At 34.6% G+C, this 25,436-nt stretch overlaps 1 pseudogene; it reads right to left on the bottom strand.

Annotated features, from left to right (window-relative positions):
- Positions 1 to 19,742: 19,742 nt before the first annotated feature.
- LOC109456564 (uncharacterized) lies at positions 19,743 to 23,491 on the bottom strand (annotated as a pseudogene).
- Between the last annotated feature and the right edge of the window lie 1,945 nt (positions 23,492 to 25,436).

Genomic DNA, 25,436 nt, shown 5'->3' on the forward strand with positions numbered 1-25,436 from the left:
CATAAATTAATGTGTTTACTTGATTTATTTCTATACTTCCTTTTTTTTTAATTTAGTTATAACTGGCCTTTAAAATTTAAACTTAACAATTCATGTAGTTTTAGTTGTTTTCCTGGGGGATAAAACACACTGTTGGTTTAGGTGTACTTTTACTTTTCTTGCCTTTCTTTGATAATTAATCCACATGATCCGTAAGCATATATTATTAAGCATGTGCTGAATAAATATTTGTTGAACAAACATTGGAAATCAGCTGTCCTATTTACTGATTACATTGGTTAACTGAGTATCATATTTAATTGAGTTTGACCTTTTTCCTATTGTTTAGTGGAAATACTGGCCAATAGAGTGAAAAGTACCTTCAATCATCTGTGGGCACCATAAATGTCGAAATATTGTGAGTTACTGGTTTTTGGTACTTCATAAATTAAAGTCATTTTTCAGTAAAATAGGATTTTCTGTAACAAAATAAAATTAGACAACAGTTTGTATACAAAAAGTGGTAGTTTTCAAACATGTTTTCACATTCTTTGATTCTTCCTCCATTACAACGTGGTGTCAATCTCCTCTCCTCCTTGGGCTGGTCTTTGTGACTATCTCAAGGAACAGAGAGTGGTAAAAGAGCTACTGTGTGACTTCCAAAGATGGGTTGAAAAGCCATGCAGAGTCAGCCAATTCTCTTGGAACATTCACTTCAGGAACCTTAAGCCTGCATGTAAGAAGTATGGCTACCTGGGAAGAAAGAGAGAGGGAGAGGGAAAGAGAGAGAGAAAGAGAGACAGACAGACAGAGAGACAGAGAGACAGACACAGAGAGACAGAGACAGAGACAGAGAGACAGAGAGAAAATGGCCTGAGGAGCCTTAACATTTTGTGTCTTTCCAGTCTAAGTGTAAGACATATGAGTGAGGAAACCTTTGAAATGACTCCAGGTCCAACCACCATCTGACTGCAACTACATGAGAAAGACCCTAAATGAGAAGGGCCTGCAGCCTAGTTAACCCACAGATTTGTGAGCAATATGAATGATAAAATTTTAAGACACTTCTATAAGGTGGTTTGTTACTTAACAATAATCAGACACAGGGCAAATAGTTTCATGAAATGAAACAATTAAAATTTTTCTTATATAGTCTACAGAAATGTGTCCGAAATATCAAATGGCATTTTATAACATTTTTTCTTACTTGTATCAGAAGTACCCCAAAATTAAACTGACACAATTCTGCAGGGAGGAGGACCAATTAGACCAGATGTACTTAAATTAAGCTTTAAAAGTTTTATATTTTATTAGATTATTAAAATTAATAGCCATCTATATCTTTTCACATTTTTAATACTTGGTCCCCTTCCAATAAGAAGTTCACTTAAGCTAAATATTTAGAATCAGGCATATTATTTCAAGAAACAAATAACAATTTATTTTATTGTCAAAAGTTAAAACCACATTCATTACAAAAGAATATTCTTTAAGTTGACATTAATGAAAGAGAAATAGAAATTAAAATTGTGGTTATGTATAGTATATGGTTTCACTTATATGTGGAATCTAAAAAAACAAACAAACTAAAACAGACTCATAGAAACAGAGACCAAAGGGATGGTTACCAGAAGGGAGGCGGTAGGGAATGGGTCAAAGGTGAAGGGGAATATTGTCAGTAATATTGTGATCAGTTCACATGATGACAGATGATTACTATAATTAGTGGGTGACCACATTGTAAGATATAAAAATGTCGAATCACTATATTGTACACCTGAAACTAATATAGCTAATTAAAGATTGTATACCAAGTATACTTAGATTAAAAAAAAATTAAAGTTTTTGTTTTCCTTTTCCTTTAATGCGTATTCAAAGGTAGCAACAGAAAATAAACTCAGCAGAAAATGCAAATATATTATTTACGGCAGGCTTGGGTGTAACAAGTTTAAAATATCAATTAAAAACTCATAAGGAATTACTTTGACTCTTTCCCAGTTTCTCCATCATGCTAAACTGTGAAATCAGTTTAGGCTTTAGTTTATTTTGTGGCTTTGCTCTTAGTATTGTACAGTCTCTGACCACACAGGTCAGAGAGTTTTATGAGTGTTTTGCTAATAAATGTCTTCCTGCTTTTTACAGTTGCATTTAGTTTGGCATAAAAATATGACCTTTTATGCAGCAGTATAAATGAAGAATGAATAGAAGTTACTCATAAATTAATGGTCTTGGCTTTGCTTAGTTAATCTTACCATGAATCCATTGCCAACTATAATTCATGAGGGACAAATTGATGAAATAAATGCAGCTAGGGAACTTGGGAAAAAAAGAATAACAATTTTAAAAAGCTGAGCATTTACTTTTCTTTATCTTTTTCCCCCTTATTACATTTATTTTTAACCAGATTATCTGCAATAAAAACATATAAAGGTTTAATTAGGTTTTATGGACTTATAAAAAAAGTGGAATTTGAAGGGAATGGTAATAAAATATTTTGGGGAAAGAAGGATTGAATGATGTAAAGTTCACGGATAAAATAAGAGATAAAAATCCAGACAAGAATTTTGAAAAGATCATAAGAGCAAAATAGAGTATGAACTATTTTAAGTAATAATAAGTAAGAAGGGATGCATTTGATGAGGAAACCAATATTTTGTGGAAATCTTTAGTTCTTCAATTTTTATCTGTTCTATTAATTCAAAACAAAATGGACAAAGTTAATGTTCACATTCTGCCATCCCAGGCACATTATTCTCATTTCACACAGGCTCTCCATTGCTCCCTAAATAATCCAGGCACATTCTTGCTGGTGAGAAATCACTGCTATGCTTTCTCTCTAGGCCCAAAACCTTGTGCCCTTAAATTCTGCATTTCAAATTCTGACCAAGCCCTAACTCCTCTGATAAATTTTTATCTGTCACTCCAGCCCTAAAATCCTATACCTCTTTTATTATATCATGTAATTGGGTTTTGCATAGATACTTTTGTAATTTATGAGACCTCTCTAAGGTTTAGCTTGCTCATCTGTAAAACCGAAAATATAAGTCATACCTCAGAGGGTTCTTGTGAAAATGGGAAAATCTTGTACAGATACATAAATATAATAAGTTCGATGTCAATGTTATTTTTTGTCACAATATTAACTTTGTATCATCATTTATATTTATGAGTGTATGTTCTGCTTCAGCAAATGTCATTTAGACCATTGAATATCTGCTATTTTCCAGTATGTTTTTCATGGAATGTGTTTAATGACATGTCACCATCACTTCCTATGTCCAATTTTGTGTTCCTTATTTTTAAGAGGTCTATTTGGCTCTATTTTGAGTTTTGTTCCTCTAATCTCTCTACATTGTACCAAGGAAACATGATACAAAGGCCATCAAGCTGAAACTCAAAGTTGCACGTCAGCTATATCAGAACCAACAGAGCAATTTCTTCTGCATGTAATTTTATCTCTAGCTCTAAAATCAAGTCTTATTATTCAGTCTTTTTCCTTGTATAATTCTAGAATAAGTTGAATCTCAGATATTAATATTAGCTGCACAGAATTCTAGTTGAATCATTTATAGATCAATTTAGACTATAAGCACATATTACCTTTTCTTTCTTGGAGAACTGGAATTGATGTAGGTTCTGACAGCCTAGTACAGTAGTAGAAAGGACCTAAATCTGAGAATTATACAGAGGTATGTTATATTTCTTGAATATGTAACTCTTTTGTCATCTAACCTCAGAAGAATTGCTCAGACTCTCTGTGCCTCACTTAACACATTATTGTTTTTTAAAAAATTCTAAATATTGATTATCTGGTGAAAAAATTATTGATCTCTCCTCCTATGGCACATTCTCTAATGAATTCTCAAGAACATAAAAATTCAAATGCGAGAATACATTTTGTTTCTACAGAGACATGGACCCTCTTTTGCTATAGTTTATTATTGTATCTGGATGCCTCTAAAGTCTCCTCTTTGGAAAGTTTCACTTTCCAGGTCTTGCACAGAACACATCAGTTGACTGATATCTCCTGTCTAATCAAATGAATAATTTTGGGGTCTACCTTAGGCTTTTGGCTTGATTGGATAATTGAGCCGTTGCTATATAACAAATACTCCAAAGCTTAGTGGCTTAAAACAACAGCATTTATTATCTTTAGGTCCTCTGGCTACGCACTTTTTTCACAAAGCTGTAATTAAGTGTCATTCTGTGCTGCAGTCATCTAAAGGCTTTAATGGGGGGTAGATAGTCTTCCAAGATTATTTACAAGTTGGTGACAGAATTTATATCCTCATGAGCCAGTAGACTGAGGGTTTCAGTTCCTCAGTGGCTGGTGACCCGAGACCACCCTTACTTAGTACCTTTCCCTGTGGCCCTTTCCACAGCATCAGAGTTTGCAAACAAGAGGGCAAGAGAGAAAGTATGAGCAATATAGAATCCCAGGTCCTTGAAAGCTAAGATGAGAAGGATCCCATTTATTTTGCTGTATTTTATTTTGTAGAGTCAAGTTACTTGGTCCAGCCCACACAAGGATATGACTCTGAGAAGGTGGGAGTCACTGAGAACCATTTCCGAAGCTGCCTCCAAATGTGATAGGCAGCTATCACATCTCAGGAGGTTAGTTCAGTTAAACAATAGTTACTAAGATGTATAATATGTATCGAGCAGTAGATTAGGACAAAACAATGAATAATACAATGTTTGCCTTAAAAGGGTTCATAATCTATTTTGGAAACTAATGGGTCTGATTCTACTATGAGAAAATAAAGAGATTCCCTATCCTGTCTTTGAGACCAGGAGATGCTTCTCAGTGGTGGAAATACAGTTAATTTTTGACACATAAAAGGTAGAGAAGAGGTTGCATACCAAGCAGAGGAAAATAGCTATGCACATGTACTAAGGGACGACACAGCACGGTACATTACGGTACATATTGATAATACTGTCCATGCTGAACTCTAGGTGTTGCACTTAACACATCCCTCCCAATGTATACGCAAAGCGCTCTACAGTAAAATGACATTAGGTATTATTTCTCTTCTGCTGTCTCATGTCTCATGGTGACCTTGCCTGCTCCTTAGGAGGAATTCCTAGAGGGTTACTCTGTGGAACCTACTGTTCAAAACTGATGCTATCCAAATACAAGCTCCCAGGGAAACTGGCAATAATCATCAATCATCACACAGAATCCCACACAAGCCCTAAAGTGTTGGTAGAGACTGAGTGCCATGACGTAGCTGTCCCAATGCCCCTGCTTGTTCTCTGAAGCAGGTACTCAACTTACTGTATAACAATGTTAGATCATTTCCTTATAAATAGGAATTTTACATTTGCTCCAGTTATTAAAACTGTTAATGTTGCATAAGCAGATTTCTGATGAAAGAAAAATATTAGAATTCAAAAAAAAAATCAAAACAAACTTGTATAAAATCAAATGGACAATTTTAATTCTTTATCTCTGAGGACTATTTTATGCTCTTGACTGTCCCTCCTTGAAACATTCTCGTCCCTTGGCTCCTATGACACAAACCTTCACTGATTTATAGCCTTCATTTCTGGATGCTCATTTATGTCTATATATTTCCAGGTCATTTATAAATCAATAGATGCTAGTGCCTTGGAATGAAGCCATATACCACACATATATCTAATCTTAGAATTTAGCAAATAAATCTAGATCTACTTGACTCATTCCAGCAGAGAGAGAAGTCTCCCACTTCCTCAGAGATGTCAGGGTTGTCCTCATAAATGTAACCATTTCCTTTCTGCAGATCTGCTTGCTCTGGAATGTTTTGAGTTCTATATCTGATCGCTCCAACTTGCGCATGGTTCTAGAATTCCATGGTATCCATGATTTCCCCATCTCTCTATGACTTAATAGCTACAGGGCTGCTGGGGCTATGAGGAAGAGCAGAAACTCAAAGAACTGACAGGAAACAGGGATCTTTATTATCACAAAATCTTGAGCTGTTAACCTGTACCTTCTATTTTTAAGGGGAGACAAATTTCCTATGAGTATCCTGCAAGTTATTATATCCCCAGAATTAGAAGGTGGCCTACAATATAAAGAAACACACTTTATTGTAAACCAGCTTGAAAATTGTTGGTGATTTCATCTATTATGAAAGCAAACCGATTGCAAGGCCTCTCCAAACATTGTGTCATTAAAATGTCCCAAATCAATGATTTTCTTAAAACATAATAGCAAAAATATATACAAACAGAGTAATTTAACTTGGATATGGGACAGGTAACATTTAGGAATACTGATTAAGAGTCAGAATGCCTTAGCGCAAATCCAGATCTGCAACTTGGCTGCACTATTTTGGAGGAATTACTTAACCACACTGGTTTCTCAGTATCTTTTTCTGTAAAGTGGAGGAAAAAGAGCACCCGTCACAGGGAATTTTGCATGAATCAAAGGAGCTAATATTTGAAAAATGAATAAAGAGCAGCTGGCACACAGAATTACATGTTTGAAAGATTAAAAATAAAATATGTCTTCAATAGATCATGATCACTACTTTTCAGATAGTAAAGAAAATTGTTAAAAATTACATAAAAACTATTTTGATTAAGACTTTTGAGGTCCCTGGGGCATGGTGATTATGCTCTTGACTGCAATAATTTCTTTACTAGGGATTTATCTGTCAGCAGTAGCAGCTGAAGTGGGCAATTATCTACATTAACTCCACGACCAATATTTATCATTACTGTTCTGCTAAAAGAGGGTTAAGGAATCCATTTGACTAGGTATAAATTCATATGATCACCAATTCGATAACTTATATGTAAATAAAAAGTAATACTTTATAAATATTTTCTTAAACCCTTTAAAATTTTTGTCTTTTTAATAAAATGAATAAATGATTAGAGGCAAATTTAAAGCTCTTTCAAAATACTACAGATGTAACACCTAGATAAGATTTTTCCCTCCAAAGAACTCCCCATGTTGTTAATTATAGAGATTATTATTCTTTTCTGCTACTCCTATTATGTCATGAAGTATGATGTAAATATTCCTTACACAAAGTAAATGAGAGAATGTGTCTTTGACAACTAGTGTGGACATACAGTAATCATTATGTTTCTAAATTATAAGCTCCATGAAGGCCCATGCTTATATTGTTATTCCTTGTATCTTTAGTGCATAGCACATTGTCTAGTACATAGCAGGAAATCACTAAATATATAACAAATGAATCAATACATGTTTATCCTGTTCTCATCTGAGGAGGCTCAAATTTTCCAAAGAAATCCTTGTTTTCCTGGGTGTCAGGAGAGATTGCTTTATTTTATTAATCATTGCCATCTCATTTTTCATGTTTACCTCAGTAATGTTCAATCCCCAGTGCCATCTTTCTTTCATTGCAACCCATGTATTTCCACCGCTGTCTGCCCCTCTGATAAGTCATGTACTCATTTCCTATTACTTTATACCTCTGAACTCCACTCTTTTTACTGAACAACTCTCACCTATCAGTGACGATGTTAGAGAGGAGCTGATAAATATATTAAATTGACATGTAAACTACAGATCTTCATCTTCAACAATGATTTTAACCAAAATCTTATTTGAGAAAATGACTGAGGTTTCTTCTTTTCTCCTATACTTTGCCATTCATCTTGTTAGAACTGCAATTGAGAAATGGGTGGGAACAAAAGGTAAGAAGGCTAAAACTAATAGTTTACTGAAATGTTGAGACTTTGATTATTATGGCAAGGTGATCTTAAGATTTTTGTTCATTTATGTCTGTTCATCTGTGTCTCATGTACATGTGTAGGAATAACAGTGGTCACTGAACATCACAGATGCTTTAGATGAACGATGATTCAAATTATGTGTTATATATGATCCCCACACCCCATCCCCTCGCTCAAACACAGTAAGCTTGGCAATAAGAGGGAAAAATGAATACCATCAGACTAATGAATTACCTGCCTCTGAGAATAGCGTTATCAAAGATGAATTTATCAAAACCTGAAGTGTTCTGATTTTTGCTGGCAGGAACTCAAAGAGATATTTACATATTGAATAATATCAATTCTTTTGGATAAATACCCCAAAGTGGGATTGACGAATAATGTAGTAGTTCTATTTTTTTTATTTTTTTGGAACCTATATACTGTTTTTCGTAACAGGGCTGTACCAATTTATATTTCCATCAATGGTATACAAGGATCCCAAGGATCCTTGTTATCTGTTAGATTTTTTAAAAATAATAGCCATTCTAATTGGTGTGAGGTGATACCTCATGTTTTTGATTTGCATTTCTCTGATTATTAATGATGTTGAGCATCTTTTCATATACCTGTTAATCACTTGTATGTCTTCTTTAAAGAAGTTTTTATTTAAGTTCTTTGCCCATTTTTAATCCAATTATGTGTTTGTTTGTTTTTTAAATATTAAATTGTAGGAGTTTCTTATATTTTTCGGATATTAAATCCTTAAACAGATAAATGGTTTACAATTGTTTTCTCTTATTCTGTAGGTTGCTTTTTCACTCCATCAATTTTCTTTGCTGTGCAGAAGTATTTTAGTTCCCACTTGTCTATTTTTGCTTTTTTCGCTTGTGGTTCTTGTGACATATTGAATAAATCATTGCTAAAACTAATGTCATGAAGCCTTTTTTCTATGTTTCCTTCTAGGAATCTTACAGTTTCAGGCCTAATATTTAAATATGTAATCAATTTTGAATTGATTTTATTTATTTATTTATTTTTTGTATGGCATAAGATAAAGGTACAATTTCATCCTTTTCCATGTGGCTATCCAGTTTTCCCAACACCATTTGCTGAAGAGAGGATCATATACCACAAACATGTGGGAGTGATCCCTGGGAAGCAAGGATGATTCAACATAAAAAAAAAAAAAAACAATTAATGTGATACATCACATTAACAGAATGAAAGATAAAAATTACATGATCATCTCAATAGATGCAGAAAAGTACTTTGACAAAATACAACACCTTTTGATGATAAAGACTCGAAACAAATTAGGAATAGAAGGAAGTTACCTCAACATGGTAAATGCCATATATAAAAAGCCTACAGTTAACATCATAATCAACAGCAAAAAGCTGAAAGCTTTCCTCTGGTCAGATGCCCACTCTCACTACTTTTATTCGACATAGTACTGGAATTCCTAGCCAGAGATATCAGGCAAGGAAAAGAAATAAAAGGAATCCATATTGGAATGGAAGAAGTAAATTATCTCTGTTTGCAGAAGACATGATCATATACGTAGACAACCCTAAAGACGTCCCCAAAACCTTTTGAAACTAATAAACAAATTCAGTAAAGTTGCAAGATACAAAATCAACATGCAAAAATTAGTTCCATGTCTATATATTAACAATGAACTATCCAAAAAGAGAATTAATAGTGTCAAAATAGTAAAATACTGAGGAATAAACTTAACCAAGAAGGTGAAACACTTGTACACTGAAAAGTACAAAACACTGATGAAGGAAATGAAAGAATGCAGAAATAAGTGGAAAGTCATCTTGTGTGCATAGGTGGGAAGACTTAGTATTGTTAAAAATGCCATAATACCCAAAGCTACCTTTAGAATCAGTATAATCCCTATCAAAAACTCAATAACATTTTTTACAAAACTGAAAAAAGGAATCCTAAAATCCATGTGGCACCACAAAAGACCCAAGTAGCCTAAATAATCTTGATAAAGAACAAAGATGAAGGTATCACATTTCCTGATTTTAAAATATATTACAAAGCTATAGTAATTATAATAGTATGGTACTAGCATAAAACAGACAGCTAGACCAATGAAACAGAATAGAGCCCATAAATAAATCCATGGATATACTGTCAACCGATCTTTCAAAGAATATCAAGAATACACAATGGGGAAATGAGAGAATCAAGAATACACAATGGGGAAATGTTTAACAAATGGTTTTGGAAAACTGGATATCCACACATAATTATTTCAATATGGCCAGTTCTATCCTGCGTCATTGGTCGTTTCAAAAAATAAGGTTACTTTAATTTGCATAGCCATCAATGACACTTACCTCTTAAATCACCTTTATACCATCTTAATTTCCATCTCAGAAAGAGTGGTAGGTATGCCAGTGTCTCTTTTGAACTTTTATTTGGTAATTTTTAGATGAAAATCTCATAATTTTTGAGTGTTAGTCTATTGCCAAATATTCTAGCAAAATGTAGATTTCAAAGAGACTGTCTTCAAGAATCATGGCCCTATGTGAACTATTCTCATGAAAAAATGCACCCAGAGGTGAGTGTCTTCACCCTAGACATGCAATAGTAATTCCTACTTTAATGCTTATGATCGTCTGCTCACAATTACTCCATCTTCCTGGGTACTTCTCATTCATGAATGTTGATGCTTGCCTTTCATCTAGGACCCACTCAGGCTCTACCTCTCTCAATGACTCTGGCCACAAATTACATTAGTACTATTCAGACACATTTATTTGTTTTCAAAAGTCTTTGAAATTCCTACCTGACCAACTAGAATATTAATTTCATGAAAGCATCATCTGTCTTTTACATTTCCATATCTTCCACAATATCCATCACTTTTTTGACACTCAATAATATTTAACTTAATAATACATTCGATATGGGAGAATTATAATTTCCAAGTTGAATGTGAGGTTACCGTCTACCACCAAAGATATTCAAATTTGCCATATTTGATTACAGAAATGTACCTTAACTTGGAGAAATCAAGACATCCAGGGATTCTTAAGGGCTGGCAGTGAGGAAAGTAGAAACAAGTGTATCTCAAGCAGGAGACAGTGAGAAAGTAAAAGCACTAATATCAGATTGAAACTTAGAAACCGATGTAAAATCAAACTTTAAAGACAAGGCTAGGAAAGTGAAGGTAAATAATGGAACCAGGTTTTAAGGAGGCAGTGGATCATTAAAACTAAGGATGTACACAAGACAGCTCAAAATGTTTCTTGTGTGAAAGGGCTATAGTACAATGGTGGGAAGGTCTTAAAACTTACCAGTTCATTAGGTTGGTGCAAAGTAATTGAGGTTTAAAAGGTTAAAAATAATTGCAAAAACCGCAACTACTTTTTCACCAACCTAATAACACCTTCCACATTGTGGACTGAAGTAGTCCTACTGTGCTTCCCCGGAAATAAGATCTAGCCAGACAATCAGCTCTAATGCGTCTTTTGGAGCAAAAATTAATATAACACCCTGTCTTATTTTACTATAAGACCCAGTATAATACAATATAATCTAATATAATGTAATACTGGGTTTTATATTAATTTTTGCTCCAAAAGATGCATTAGAGCTGATTGTCCTGCTAGGTCTCATTTTTGGGGAAACACAGTATATCCAAGGATTTTTCAATGCAATTGAGTTCTATGGTTCCTAATGGGAAACTGAACAATAACAAATAGGAGATGGAACTAATACTATTGAATGCCTTCAAAATGCCAAGCACTTTCTACATGTCATTTCCATTAATTCTCTCATTAGTTTATGATATAGGTTTTTATTAACTCCATTTAACTAAAGAATACACTGAGGTTCAGAGAGATGAAGTGATTTGTCAACACTAGGAAATGGTATTTCTACAACGGGAAATTTTGCCCAACTCCAAAGCACATTTTATTCCTTCTACTCCAGGTTGTCTATCTATGACGAACATTATCTCAACAATAAGGTACATCTATTTTTTGTTTATGGTCAGACAGACATGCACTCCACAAACTATGGTGACTTTCTGTCTCATGTTTGCATTTGTCTGTGTTTGTTTGATTGTTTTTCATCGGAGGCTGAAACTCCAATCCTTAATCTTTGTTTTGGCATGTCTCTTCTCAGCATCGATTCTACCTCTTCTCCATATTGCACAGGGTGTCTGATACCAGACTCATCTCCTCAGGCAAGTCCTGTCTTTTCTGTTTAGCATTTGGAAGAATTGATTTCTATACAAATGAGACAAAGGAGTGTGACTATGTGTGTGTGTGGTAATAATTAATGTACGACAAACTGATATGGGAATGAATATGACCTAAACATACTGGAATTAATTTTAGCCAAATATTTTTGCAAGAAGAGGGAGCAAGTTGAATAGCCACCCAAATCTTTAATCTCCTATTTTATGCCAGGGTCCTTCCATGTTCCCCAGGCGACTGTATGCAGCTATGAAGTTTCAAGTAGTCGGCCAATATCTAGGTGTTCTTCCATTCCTAATTGTCTTACAGATACATGATGGATCGGTAACAAAATGAACACAGAGAATGAAAGTAAAAAACAGATATTGAAATTGGTTAAAAATGCTACAATAGCATTGCAATTATGTAAACCTATCCCTTCCCCAGGACCTAGAGATTACAATTACTTAAAAAAATAAAATGATAAAATAAATAAAATAAAATAAAAAATGTCATTCTTTAGAACCTTTGAGAAGTGGCTAAATCTTTGCAAAGCAAATGTTTCTAGAGAAACCATTTGACTACAATGAGCCTTTTGGGAAAATGATTTGATCTCATTTTCCCACCATGGGGTAAAAATGATTTCTGCCACCAACATGCTCACCTTGGATCAAAGAAGACTAGAATATGCTAACAGGCCTTATTACAACTACATGTATATCTTCCTTGCATTATGATGAGATTGTTTTTATATGGTGAACATATTCCAAATGTAAACAAAGAAAAATGAAGCTGAAAGCTGCTAATGTTAAGTTTAGAGCTTGCAGAAAATACCAGCTAGTGAAGAACAGCTGCCAGAATAACACACTTGTACTCGCAGAGATAATTTTTCTCACTGAATTTGAAAGAAATTGTAATGATGAATCATAAGCCTTGCTATAAATAAATTATGGCTGCAAATTGCCAGATACAAAAATATTCTCATTAAAGTCCATTGTCTTTGAAGACAAAATTGCCTCATTTATTATTTCAGTAGACTCCAACCAATTTAGAAAAATTAAACCCTGCATTATCAAGCATGCTTGATATGCACTGAAAATACATTAAAACAGAAACAGGTGCTTTTGCAATCTAATAGGATCAATCACTGACTATCTACTATAAGAATGATGCTACTTTGTTGTGGAAACAAGAGTGTCTTACTGAATGGATGCCAATTTCCAACCAGCCAAGGACAATGTAGCATCAGCCTATGCCATCCAGTTCATTTACTCATTTGTTCATTTATTCAACCAATTCTCTGCATTTCCACTGTACTTGTTACATGCAAGGCAATTGGCCAAACATGGTGAGAAATCAAAAGATGATAAAAGAATATTGTCATTTAAGCTCATGGATATTCTCCAGGAGAACAGAAATGACATGTAGTCAAATGAAGTTTATTTAAGATTGAAATTGAGTGACACGTGCAATGTCTAGAAGTTGAAAGGCAGAAAAACCAAGATTTTGATTGGAAAGGCCTGGAACACTTGTGAGAAATTGACATTATGTGAACCGGAGACTGCAGACTGTCAGGTTACTACAAATAGATATTAAAGAAGAATAGTCCAGGTGGAATGCAGAGTGAGAAACAATGCAAAAAGGGAGTAGTAGTGAGGAGTTTAGAATAATGGAGCATTAAAAATAATTGTGGTAGATAAAACTGAAAAAGTCAGAGCCAGACTGAAAGTTTAAAATCAAGCAAACAGGTCTAGATCTACTGGTAAATACTGAGGCATAATTAAGAGTATGTAAATTGATTAATAATACAATAACAATGTGCAGGAATGTATTGGAAGAGTTATGCATGTTGTAGTAACTGTGGTACCTTTAAATAATAAACACTATACAACTTCTACATTATTGTACAGAAAAGTGGCATGTGATGGTAAAAGCATGCAATCAATCTGAAAAGCAAAAGAAAAAGGATTAAAAAATTAAGTCATTTCAATTAAATGTTAGTGAAAATAATATATAATAAAATTGTGGGGTGAATTAAAAATACTTCAATATGATGAGAAAAAGAAAAAAATATATAAGTATGAATGAGCTTAGATACCAGCCCAGAATTTAGAAAAATAGCAAAGTAAATGTCCAAGGGAGAAAAATCATAGATAATACTTATTAATAAAATGGAAAATATACAATGGAAATGATCACAACATTTATTTCTTGAATGTCTAATTAAAATGAGATCATTTTAGCATGAGTGAGCTATACAAATGTGAGAAAATTCAAGTAACCAAGGTCAGAAGAGACAAAGGAAATATTGCTAGAGATGTTGCAAATGTTAAACAAACCAACAACCTAAGGGAATTATGAACAATTTTAAGTCAAAAATTAGAAAATGTAAATAAAATAAACTAAAAATATAATTTACCAAAACTAACACAATTAAAAATACAAAACTGTCACCCCAATAAATTTAATTAAAAAAAATACAAAACTGGAATAATTATAGGACTATTAAATAAATTTTGTATGTGTAATCAAACAAATAAAAAAAACTTTTCACAAATGTACCTCCTGATTAGATGGTTCCACCAATCATTCAAGGAAGACATATTATCTATAACATGTAAAAATACATCAGAGATAAAGTATGAACATTTTGTAATTCATCATATGAACCCAGTCTAATCTTGACTCAAACTATAGGAATAACACAAGAAAATTACAAGCCAGTATTTTTTCATAAACCCTAAAAAAAATATAAGCAAAGCAAATGAAGCAGCAAAGGCAAATACTATTATGTCATGTTGAGTTGTGTTTATCACAGGAATTCAAGGTCATTTTAATGTTTTAAATTCAATGGAAAATTATGTAGAAAAGGCATATAATGAAATTTGTAATCCATTCATGATAAAATTTCTCTATAAACTAGAATGCCGTGCAACTTCCTCAACATAATAAAAGGTATGTGAGAGAAACTTAGAAAAAAAGTAATATTTAAATATTGAGGGTTTTTTTCTTAGAGATTGGGAAAAAGTCAAGGATTCCTACTTTCACCATTTCTATTTAATGTTAATGGAGAATCTAAATAGTCTAATAGCCAAGAAAACAAATGTGTGTGTGTGTATATACATGTAACATTATCAGTATTATCAAGTATACAGGATTTACAATCAAGATCTAAAACTAAACTGTATGAAGTCTGACAATTAGGTTCATGAACTCATCCTAGAAAAAGTGTTACGAATAACATTGCTGAATATCACTATGGTCAGTTTCGAAGTACGCCCCTTAGGAAGATATGCACTGATTCCAGTGCCTAGTCCACCCTTCAAAGTAATTTTGGAATGCTTTTTCTGGAATGGCCATCAGAACTGCCATTGTATTACCCTCAATGTCCTGAATATCATCTGAATGTCTTCCTTTCAATATTTCCTTTATCTTCAGGTAAAGGAAGAAGTCATTGGGGGCCAGATCAGATGAGTAGGGAGGGTATTCCAATACAGTTATTTGTTTACTGGCTAAAAGTCCCTCACAGACAGTGCTGTGTGAGTTGGTGCATTGTTGTGGTGCAAGAGCCATGAATTGTTGGTGAAAAGTTCATGTCATTTTCATCTATTTCATGTGGCCTTTTCAGAACTTCCAAATAGTAAACTTGGTTAACTGTGTGTCCTATTGGTACAAATTCATAATGAATAATCCCTCTAATATGAAAAAAAGTTAGCAACATCATTTTGACTTGATTTGGACTGAGAGAACTTTTTTGATTGTGGGAAATTGGCTGACTTCTATTGTATACTTTGATGCTTTGTTTCAGGGTCATATTGGTACACCCATGTTTCATCACCAGTGATAACAAGGCCCAAAACATTATCTTGCTTCTCCAAAAGGTCTTGGCAAACTTTGACTCTCCTTTGCTTTTGTTCATTGGTGAGCTCCTTCGGGACCATTTTTACACACATCTTTCTCATGCCAAGATTTTCAGTTAAGATTTCCCTAACTGCTTCTCTATCGATGATTACTTGGTCTGCTATGCTTCTCACAGTCAGCTGACTATTTTGACGCACAGTTCGATGAATTTTTGCAATGTTTTCATTAGTTCTGCTCGTTACTGGCCGCCCTAACCTCTCTTCGTCAGTGACATGTTCTCCTCCTCAAAAATTGTTTAATCCATTGGTACACTGCCCTTATCCTCATGGGGTTATGTCATAAACTTGGATTAATATGTCCTTGATTTCAGTTCCACTCTTGCCAGGTTCAACAAGAAACTTAATGCTCAGACATACTCAGGATGGCACACAAAAACACACAACAATAATGAATGTCACTCAGCAAGACACCACTACACATCTACATGAACACAGCTGTGAGACACTGATATACCAAGGTTATGAAACCTTACCAAGCTATTTGTACAGTGCTGCCCACGTGAGTGCATAGTGGCAAGTTCGCGAACTTAATTTTCAGCCGCATATGTCTGCATACAAGCTCAATGAATTAGAAATAAAATAAAAATCAACATTTAAAATAGCATAAAAATATACACCTAGGAATAAATCTATCAAAATATTATGAAATATTTACATTAAAATATATAAACTTCATTGACATTAAACTAGTTTACAATAAAGGGAGAGTTATGCACTATCAATGAACTGAAGTACTCAATAATAAGTGATGTCAATTTTTTTCTGAATTACTTTATAACAACAGAATTTATAACATAATTTGTAGTAAAACTTGACAAACTGTGTGTGTGTGTTTGTGTGTGTGCGTGTGTGTGTGAATTTTTAAATTTGTAAGAAATGCAAAAGGTAAAAATCACTTCAATAGGGGACTTAGTCAAGTTTCCCTAGAAAATAGTTTGGAAAAAAATCTTAAATACTACTGTAAGTCCTTCTTGCGAGTTTGAATATCAGAGAAGAAAACAAGGAAAACGTGATTTGAAGCAGGAAAAAAAAAATGAGGAGCAAATATGATCCATTCTCAAACTGGCCACAGCTTCACAAGGAGACATAGCCAGTTAAGTGTCCACACAGGATAGCTTAAATAGGCTGTCCAAAAATACCAGGCCTCAGAGGTCCATGCAGGAAAGGAATGGAGAAGGAATTTGTCAACTTCCTCCCATCTCTTATCTCCCATTGGCGAACTTGGTGACATGGGAAGATAGCCTGGTCCTTTAGGCCGCTAATGGGGAAGCCTTATCTCATGTCCTGCCATGTGATACTTGCATCAGAATCTAGAATACTGGAAGAAACCAGGGACTCCGGGCATTGATCTCAGCAGTGAAAGTATGTGTCCCACACAAGTCAGTCAACTGCGTTGGAGTCAAGTTGGAGCAATCATCTCAGGGTCCTGGAGACGGGTAAGACGGACAGAATCCAAGGTCACATATAAGATAAATTCAGTACAACAATGTGGAAGGACTTTTACCAGATATCAAGACTTAATATTAAGCTCTAATGATTAGTCTCCTATGATAATAAGACAAGCAAATAGTCCAAAGGATCAAAAAGAAGTAATGAAATAAAATCAAGCCTATATGGGCATGATTTATAATAGACAACTTTTGTTGTGCCTTGTAATCCACAATTTATTAATCTGGGTTTAATTACAATAGTATTAACTTTATTTTTTAAACTATATTTGTCAAATTGACTTTGTTAAATTGTGTGTTTGAATATTATATTCAAGTAAAAACTAAGATAAAACAAATACAAATGCTCCTGGCAAGGGTATGCATTGTTACTTGCATCAGAACCACTTCTATATTTAAAAAAAAAAAAAAAAAATCAGCTTGTCAGTATTTACAAAATATACTGCAGGGATTTTGATTAGATTTGCATTGAATTTATAGATTGGTTTGGGCAGATGTCACATCTTAATAATGTTCAGTCTCTCAATCCATGAACACAGTATACCTCTCCATTTATTTGGATCGTCTTTGATTTCTTTCATCATTGTTTTATATTTTTCACCATATAAATTCTACGTAGAGTTTGTTAGAGTTGTATCTAGATTTCTTAGACTATTTGGCTGCTGTAACCAAACACCACAAGCTGGGAGGCAAATAAACAACACACATTTATTTCTCACAGTTCTGAAGGCTGGGAAGTCCACAAGCAAGACATCAGGTGGTCGGATTCTGGTGAGGGCCCCCTTCCCAGTTCCCAGACAGCACCCTCTTGCTGTGTCCTCACCTAGTCGAAGGGGCAAACAAGCTCTCTGGGGCCTTTTTTTTCCTTTTTAATAAGAGCACTTAATCACCTCCCACAGTCCCTACCTCCTAATACCATCAAACTTCGGGTTTAGGATTTCAACATATGAATTTTGGTGGGCACAAACATTCAGGCCATAGTACAGTGATACCTCGGTTTTCTAACATAATCCATTCCAGAAGACCTTTCGAGCTCTGAAACGTTCAAAAACAGCTGAGAGCTAGGCCTCAGGATCTTGCACTCAGCGGAAGCCTCGTGACATGTCAGACTTCCGAGGTGTGTTTGAAAACCAAAGCATTTACTTCTGGGTTTATAGCGTTCGTAAACTGAAATTTTTGTCAGCGGAGCTGTTCGAAAACCGAGGTACTACTGTACTAGGTATTTTATTTTTTGGTGTAGTAAATGGTATTATTACATTTAAAGTTCTGATTCCAATGATTCATTTCTAGTATATAGATATGCAATTGATGTTTATATATTGACCTTGTAACATGGGACCTTGTTACACTCACTTATTAATTCTTTTTTTGTAGTTTATATAAAAAATGTATTTGACCAAAATATAGAAACAGTGATACTATTACATATGATACAGTTGCAAGAATCTAAATGAAAAATGTGTTTTTATTCAATTTCACAATTTGTTAGTCTATCTCCTGGGTAGTGTGATGAATTATAAATAGGAGTGAGGGGGCAGAGGAGTTGGATAAGCTAGAAGCAGGGTGATTTTTAGTCAGAATTATAAATTTGAGTTGGCAACCTATACTGCTGGGGAATATGGAATTTTTCAGCTCTGAGATGTTAACTGAGAAAGCAATAATATAACAAAGCCAAAGTGTGCAACCCTGTCTAGAAAATACTCCATATCCAGTTAAATCAGGAGACTCCTGGTCTTTTATTAACTTAGTCATGAAAAAGAATTAAAGTCCTAGATATGTAAATCTTCAATTTATTATTCCCTAAAGTACAGAGGAGATGAAGTTAGTCCAGTTACTTTATCTTTGCTGCCAGAGAGGCCCCTTCTGCCCAATATTTATTAATAGAAAGATGCTCTTGCTCAATTTTTGATGGCAACAGGCTTTTTGATATGGCTCCCCTGAACAGAACTAAGTTAATTCTACCATATTCACTCCTGCTGAGTGGCTGGCTTCATATCAGAGAAAATCTTATGACTATCTCCCAAGCATTCTCATGCTGACTGTTCAGAGGATGTTTGTTCTGCATGGCAGCATGTGGAAATGGGCCAGGGTGATTAGGTTAACCCAGCTGTGGTTTATGACTCCCCACAATAACACCCCCCTTTCTTCCTCTGGATGGAAAACCCCCACTCATTTTAATGTGATGGTCCCTGGCCTCCTGTAGTGTATCCAACAGTGGCCCAGAGGTTCCATTCTGCAAACCTTTAAATTGGTCAGTGACTAGATATTGGAGTCTGTATTTTGAAAGTGTAGGTTGTCTAATCTCCCAGGAACCATATGCCCTCAGTCTTAAGAATTTGTTCAATGGGAAATACCCTGCCTACCTTAGAAATAAATGCAATTTAAGGATAAAAATAGAGGTGAAAAAGCTGGTGAAATTTGAAAAAGAAAAAGAAGAAGGAGGAGGAAGGAAAGAATTAGAATTAGCTGGTGCTCAAAGCTTCTCTGAAACAAAATATTTGGTCACATATTCATAATTTGCTTGACATTTCCAGGAAAGCGCAGATGCAGTAACAAAAGAAACTTCTTATATGAGAAGAGAAAGACACAGAGGTCTGGAGCTTCTGGAGCTTCTGTTTTGGTTGTATACAGTTAAGTTCATTTAGTGTGTGATCTAGTATCTGATATAAGCCCACATTCTGTTCTTTCTCCTGGGCAAGTTTTTCTTCCAAGTCATCAATTGTCTTTTCCAGTTTTGCAACTGTTCTCTGCAAATTCAGCAGGGGTCTCAGCCTCTTTCAGTTTATCAGACAGAAGTTTAATTTTGTCTTCATATTTATCCTCCTTTTCAGGATACTTTTCAGAGGCAGCCTCCAGTGACTTCAGGTTGTTAATGACATTCTTAAGTTCTTCTTCCAGGTCACCACATTTTAGTTCAGATACCTGGGCACGTTCCTCTGCCCTCTCCTGCTGACCCTTCGGGATGACCAGCTTACCAGCTACCTCCACATCTTTGTGGTCGGCCTCCTCTGCAGTGTGCTCGGCCTCTTTACGCTGCAACTCCTGGATCTCCATCTTCTCATCTTTCTTGGCCGGGTTTTCTATCAGTTGCATTCCTCTCTCTCCCCTGCAGCCTTTTCTGCTTCCTCCAGCTTCCTCAGGGCCATGGCCAGCCATTCTTGAGCTCTGTCCAATTCTTAAGGAGCTGGATAGAGAGACTGAGAGCTGCCACCTACCCTTGGGCTTTCTCACGCCACTGGAGCTCACCGTCCAGCTCGAGCAGCAGGCCCTGCGCGGGTCCTCGCCTCATCGGCCGGCTGGGGCAGAGCCTGTATCTTGTAGTCACCACCTCCCGGGAGTTGAGGCCAATCTCAGCTCAGAGGCACAGGGGCACAAGCAGCGTGAGCTGAGCAGGGCTGGACTCAGCTCCTCGCTTGCTAATTCTACGAGCTTCTTTTGTAGATTCTTTGGGAAGTTTATGAATAGAAGCACATGTATTTCTTATGTTCTAATTCATCTCGATGAATCCCTGAAAATATTTCCTAGACTGACCAGCAGCTTGTCCTTTCTTGTACGTCTTATTATCTTGATAGTTTCTGTTTAGTTTTATTTTTGTATTTGTTTACAAACTCATATTCACACTTTCAATCACATCACCATTATTTCCCTATTGACAGGACTTAGACCAAAGTAGGTCAGGTGACCGACTCTCTGGTTTGTTCCAGACATTCCCGAATTTAGCCCTGATAGTCCCGTGTCTTAAAAAAAAAAAAAATCCTCATTCCTATGCTAAACTGGGATTTAGTCATCCTTGAAGTAGGATATGTATTTTAAGAAAATATGGTTCCCACTATGAAAAATCACATTCAACATTTCTATAAATATCAATGCTAATATTGATGAGTAAAACACCACTCATCAATTATACCTGTTCTATCAGTCTTCAAGTCAGATCGTTTAGTTTTTAGAGCTCTCTTTTGGTAAATTGGTGTATTACAACATTTAATTATATAAGTACATAAAATATCCAGTGAATCCTGTACCTGGTAACCTAGGAAATTTAAATTTTCTTCACAAAATCTCTATGCATGTACACTGCCCTGAAAATATCTATACAAGTTATCAGAGGAATAGCTGGCATTCAGACAAATGTATCTGCCATTTATCACATCTCATTGAGAAATGAGCTTCATTAAACCCTACTGACTTTGCCTTCTAAAACTTTCCATCTTGCTCACCTCCTCCCACTTCCTGTGACAAACAACTAAACAATATGTTCATTCTTAAGGCTCCTGGAAAACTCAGCAAGAAGTGGAAATCCAAGGTCTTCTGTAGTTCTAACTATGATATAGGCAATGGAGAGAGGTTTTTTTCATACAGATTACTTTTCACCACAGGATGCAGATTTTTTGTTTACTTGACATTATTAAACACAATGAGAAAAATAAATAGGAGAAAGATTCTAAAAATGATTCTGAAGGATATGTGATAATATGGAAAGGAGGTCATGATATATTACAAAGTAGGGAATAAGCGGATTATAAAGCAATATGTGCATTGTGATCCTGTTTTATAATACATGCATAGGTGTGTTACTGAATTGGTGAGAAAACTCACTTAAATATTAACATGTTATTGCTGGGTGGTATAATGTAACTGGAGAATTTCACTATAACTTCATATTGCTTCTCTATTTTTAAATGTCTACAATTCCTAGTTTAATATAAAAATACTGAAAAATATTCAGCTAATCAAATTATAAAAATTACTACTTTCTGAATATTTGAATGGCCAATGTCAAAACAGTATGGGGTCATCTAAACGGCACCAGACAGTCAAGCAGGTGACTTTAATTCAAATTGCTGTTCTAGGTCTTACTGACTATGCAAAAAGGTATTCAACCCTCAGGAACCTTAGATTTCTCATTTGCAGAATGGAAATAAAATATCTCATGTTTTCTGGGAATATGAAATGAGATTATTTATGCAAAGATACTTTGAAAGCTCAACTGATAAAAATACCTAACATTATTTTGAAATAATTACTATTTTGAGGGTTTTAAACTAGATTCAATTTTCTTAGATTGAGATTTTAAGTTTATTCCTGGCTGGTTTGTATATTTGAAAATTAAAGGCTATGTTAAAATACAGAAAACTTTGTATAAAATGTCTTTAGTTAAATCCTTAATGGAGCAAAATATGTATCCTATAATCAGGTATAAATGTATTCCTTTGTTGTTGTTTTTTCTTTTAAATCCTAAATATATTTCCAAAATGTATTTTTCTAGCATTTATATAAATGTTTATATTGGATATGTGAATGAATAAATATCTCCCAGAGCTATATGTTTTTAAAACAAAAATAAGTCAAATCAATTTAGACATTTTTATACAATATCAGGTTAGCAAGAAAAAAAATGTGTGGAAATTTGAAGACACATATTCTCAAATCTCTTTGAATGTTGTCTTAAAAGATACCTGTCACATTCTTCCACAACCATGTTGTATGGCAATACTGGTGGCAATTGGGAGAGCTGTGCCATTCGTAAGTTTATGTGTTCTGTTCCAAGTGAACATGGAAATATTATGCAGCAAAGCACTGGTTTGTGTTTAGGAAAAGTATTTTGAGCATCTAGCCCTTAGAACATTGAATGGCCAAAATGTTTTAAATTCAGGTTGATTTTACTGGTTATATCCATAAGGTCTCAATGTCATGTCTCTTTGAGCTTCTAGATCGATAGCAAAAATTTTATGCTTTCTGATTTTATACATTTTCTTTCCCTAGTTATTAATTGGTCAGCAACATGTATTTGCATCCATAGGAGCTAAAGTACTTTACTATGTGTAAGAATAAAAAGGAATAGAATATGAGGTTACTGCCATTAACAAGTCACAGATCTAAACAGTCAGATTTCCCCATCTAGTTAGGGAAAAAAATTCTGGAAAATTTCCTTTTTCCGTATATCCTATTGACATTGACTCAGTGCTTCATGAAACTTCAGCGCTCACCCTCTATCTTATTATTCACCTTTCTGCAGAGTTTATATAGTATATACAGCCCCTACTGTGTTAGGTCTAATTTAGGTTTTGCACTTACTGGTCTGGGTCTAAATCTAAATCCCTCGTGCAGAGGGGAGCTGTGCTAAATGGTAGTATTAAAGATACTGAAAGCCTTAAGATGCTGTTTATATGGTTTGCAAGTCATGTTCACTAGACGCACTTTTCGGCAGGATTTTATTAGAGTCCCACCAATTGACAAAGATTGAGAGCTGGGTTGCCATGCTTCTTGAGGTTTATACAAACTTAAATCAACTCCATAACCTAAGTAAATATTCTTTCCACCTTATAAACAGCTCTTTCTGATTAAGATAGAATTCTTAACGTGATGTAAAGGTGATAAATGTTAGATTTCTTTAGGGGGAAATGGTGAATCGTCCTCCTACCCATCTGTCTTTAAATATTTAGCAGAAACCTCATGATACAAAGTAGCTTTTCACAGTGTCATAAAATCCTTCACCTGCATTGATTTTTACCTTTTTGTAATGTGCCATTTGATTCTCCATCAAACTTAAAATAGAGATGTAATGAATAGGAACAAACATGGGTACAGTTAAATGATCCTACTTGGATATTTACACATAAAGAGACTTCATGAAAGGGAATAAAGAAAAGTACAAATGAAAACTTAATCATAACTCAATTTTACTGGTCCAAAAATATTTTGTTGTTCATAGAAAGTTTCTAGAATGCCATATTATTTGTTTTTTAATTAAGGTCCTTTTATTCTTCTCAGACATATCTCAGATTCTGGCAGGGCTATGCATTTATTCCTCTTCATATTGGAATGTGTGGCTCTCAAATGCATCAATAGACCACATGTGCAAAAATCGTTAGCGGTCAATGAAGTTAAAGAGATGAACATTCACAGCTACATTCTCTGTGCCTAGAACAGTGCCTGGTACTTAGCTGAATAAAATGAACTCATCACAGTCCATTTGAGTTAAAAAATCGAATAGTGCTTCTTGTACTCCAAGGCAAATTCAATATATGTATTCAAATACAATATATATACTTTCCATATGGCTGAACTCAGCTTAAAGATATTTCATATGCTTAGCTTTTCATCAACATGTGCTCACACTTTTTAATTGTAATTTTTATTCAAGTTTTCCCTTAGGTTGTGCCTACTCAGTTTTATTCATTGCCCATTCCACTGGAGCTACTGATTTTATGAATTAATCATATTTTTATAAAGTTTTATATCATTTTAACAGATTCTTTTGAAGCAGGGCAATTCAACTCTCAAGACTCACCTACTATGACTACCTAAAAAAATTCTCTTTGAGTGCTTTGCTCAAAATCGTTTTTTCAAGCAATTTTGGTGAAATTTTACTACTCAATAGAATACAAATAGGTGTATCAGAGACATTTTTTTCTCATTGTTAAGCATTCAAGATGAGGCTTGTCCACAATATTAGTGTTCCATTTGCAAAAGGAGGCTTACACATAAAATGAATATGTTTCAAATATAAACTGAATTCATATATAAAGTAAGAACCGGTAAGATGTGTATGTGTTCTTTAACCTTAGAAATCTTTGTTTATTCAATGACATTTTAAATGATAGGATTTGTGTAAATTTGGCTAACACAATGTCCCACATATTCTACACTTTACAGAAAACATGTGCTTCTTAGAAAGAGCTATTTGAAACATGGCTAGCAAATGGAAGAGTTCACTTTCAGTTTTCAAAACCTCCAATCTGATGTGTGCTACACTAAGGCAACCAGGTTTCAAGCCTCGGGTTTAGAAGAAATTGTCCTCACTGACCCTCTGAATTACAATACCTGAAGATGCAGTCTTCTAGACATTAGGTTAAAATGTCCTTCGATAGAAGAATGGATAAAGAAGTTGTGGTATATATACACAATGGAATACTATTTGGCGGTAAGAAAAGATGATATAGGAACGTTTGTGACAACATGGATGGATCTTGAGAGAGTAATGCTGAGCGAAATAAGTCAGACAGAAAAAGTAGGGAACCATATGATTTCACTGATATATGGTATATAAACCAAAAACAATAAAAGAACAAGACAAACAAATGAGAAACAGAAACTCATAGACACAGACAATAGTTTAGTGGTTACCAGAGGGTAAGAGGTTTGGGGGGTGGGAGAAGAGGGTAAGGGGGATCAAATATATGGTGATGGAAGGAGAACTGACT

Source organism: Rhinolophus sinicus, chromosome 1 (assembly GCF_057876585.1).
Source record: "Rhinolophus sinicus isolate RSI-liver-muscle chromosome 1, RSI-T2T, whole genome shotgun sequence".
NCBI lineage: Eukaryota > Metazoa > Chordata > Mammalia > Chiroptera > Rhinolophidae > Rhinolophus > Rhinolophus sinicus.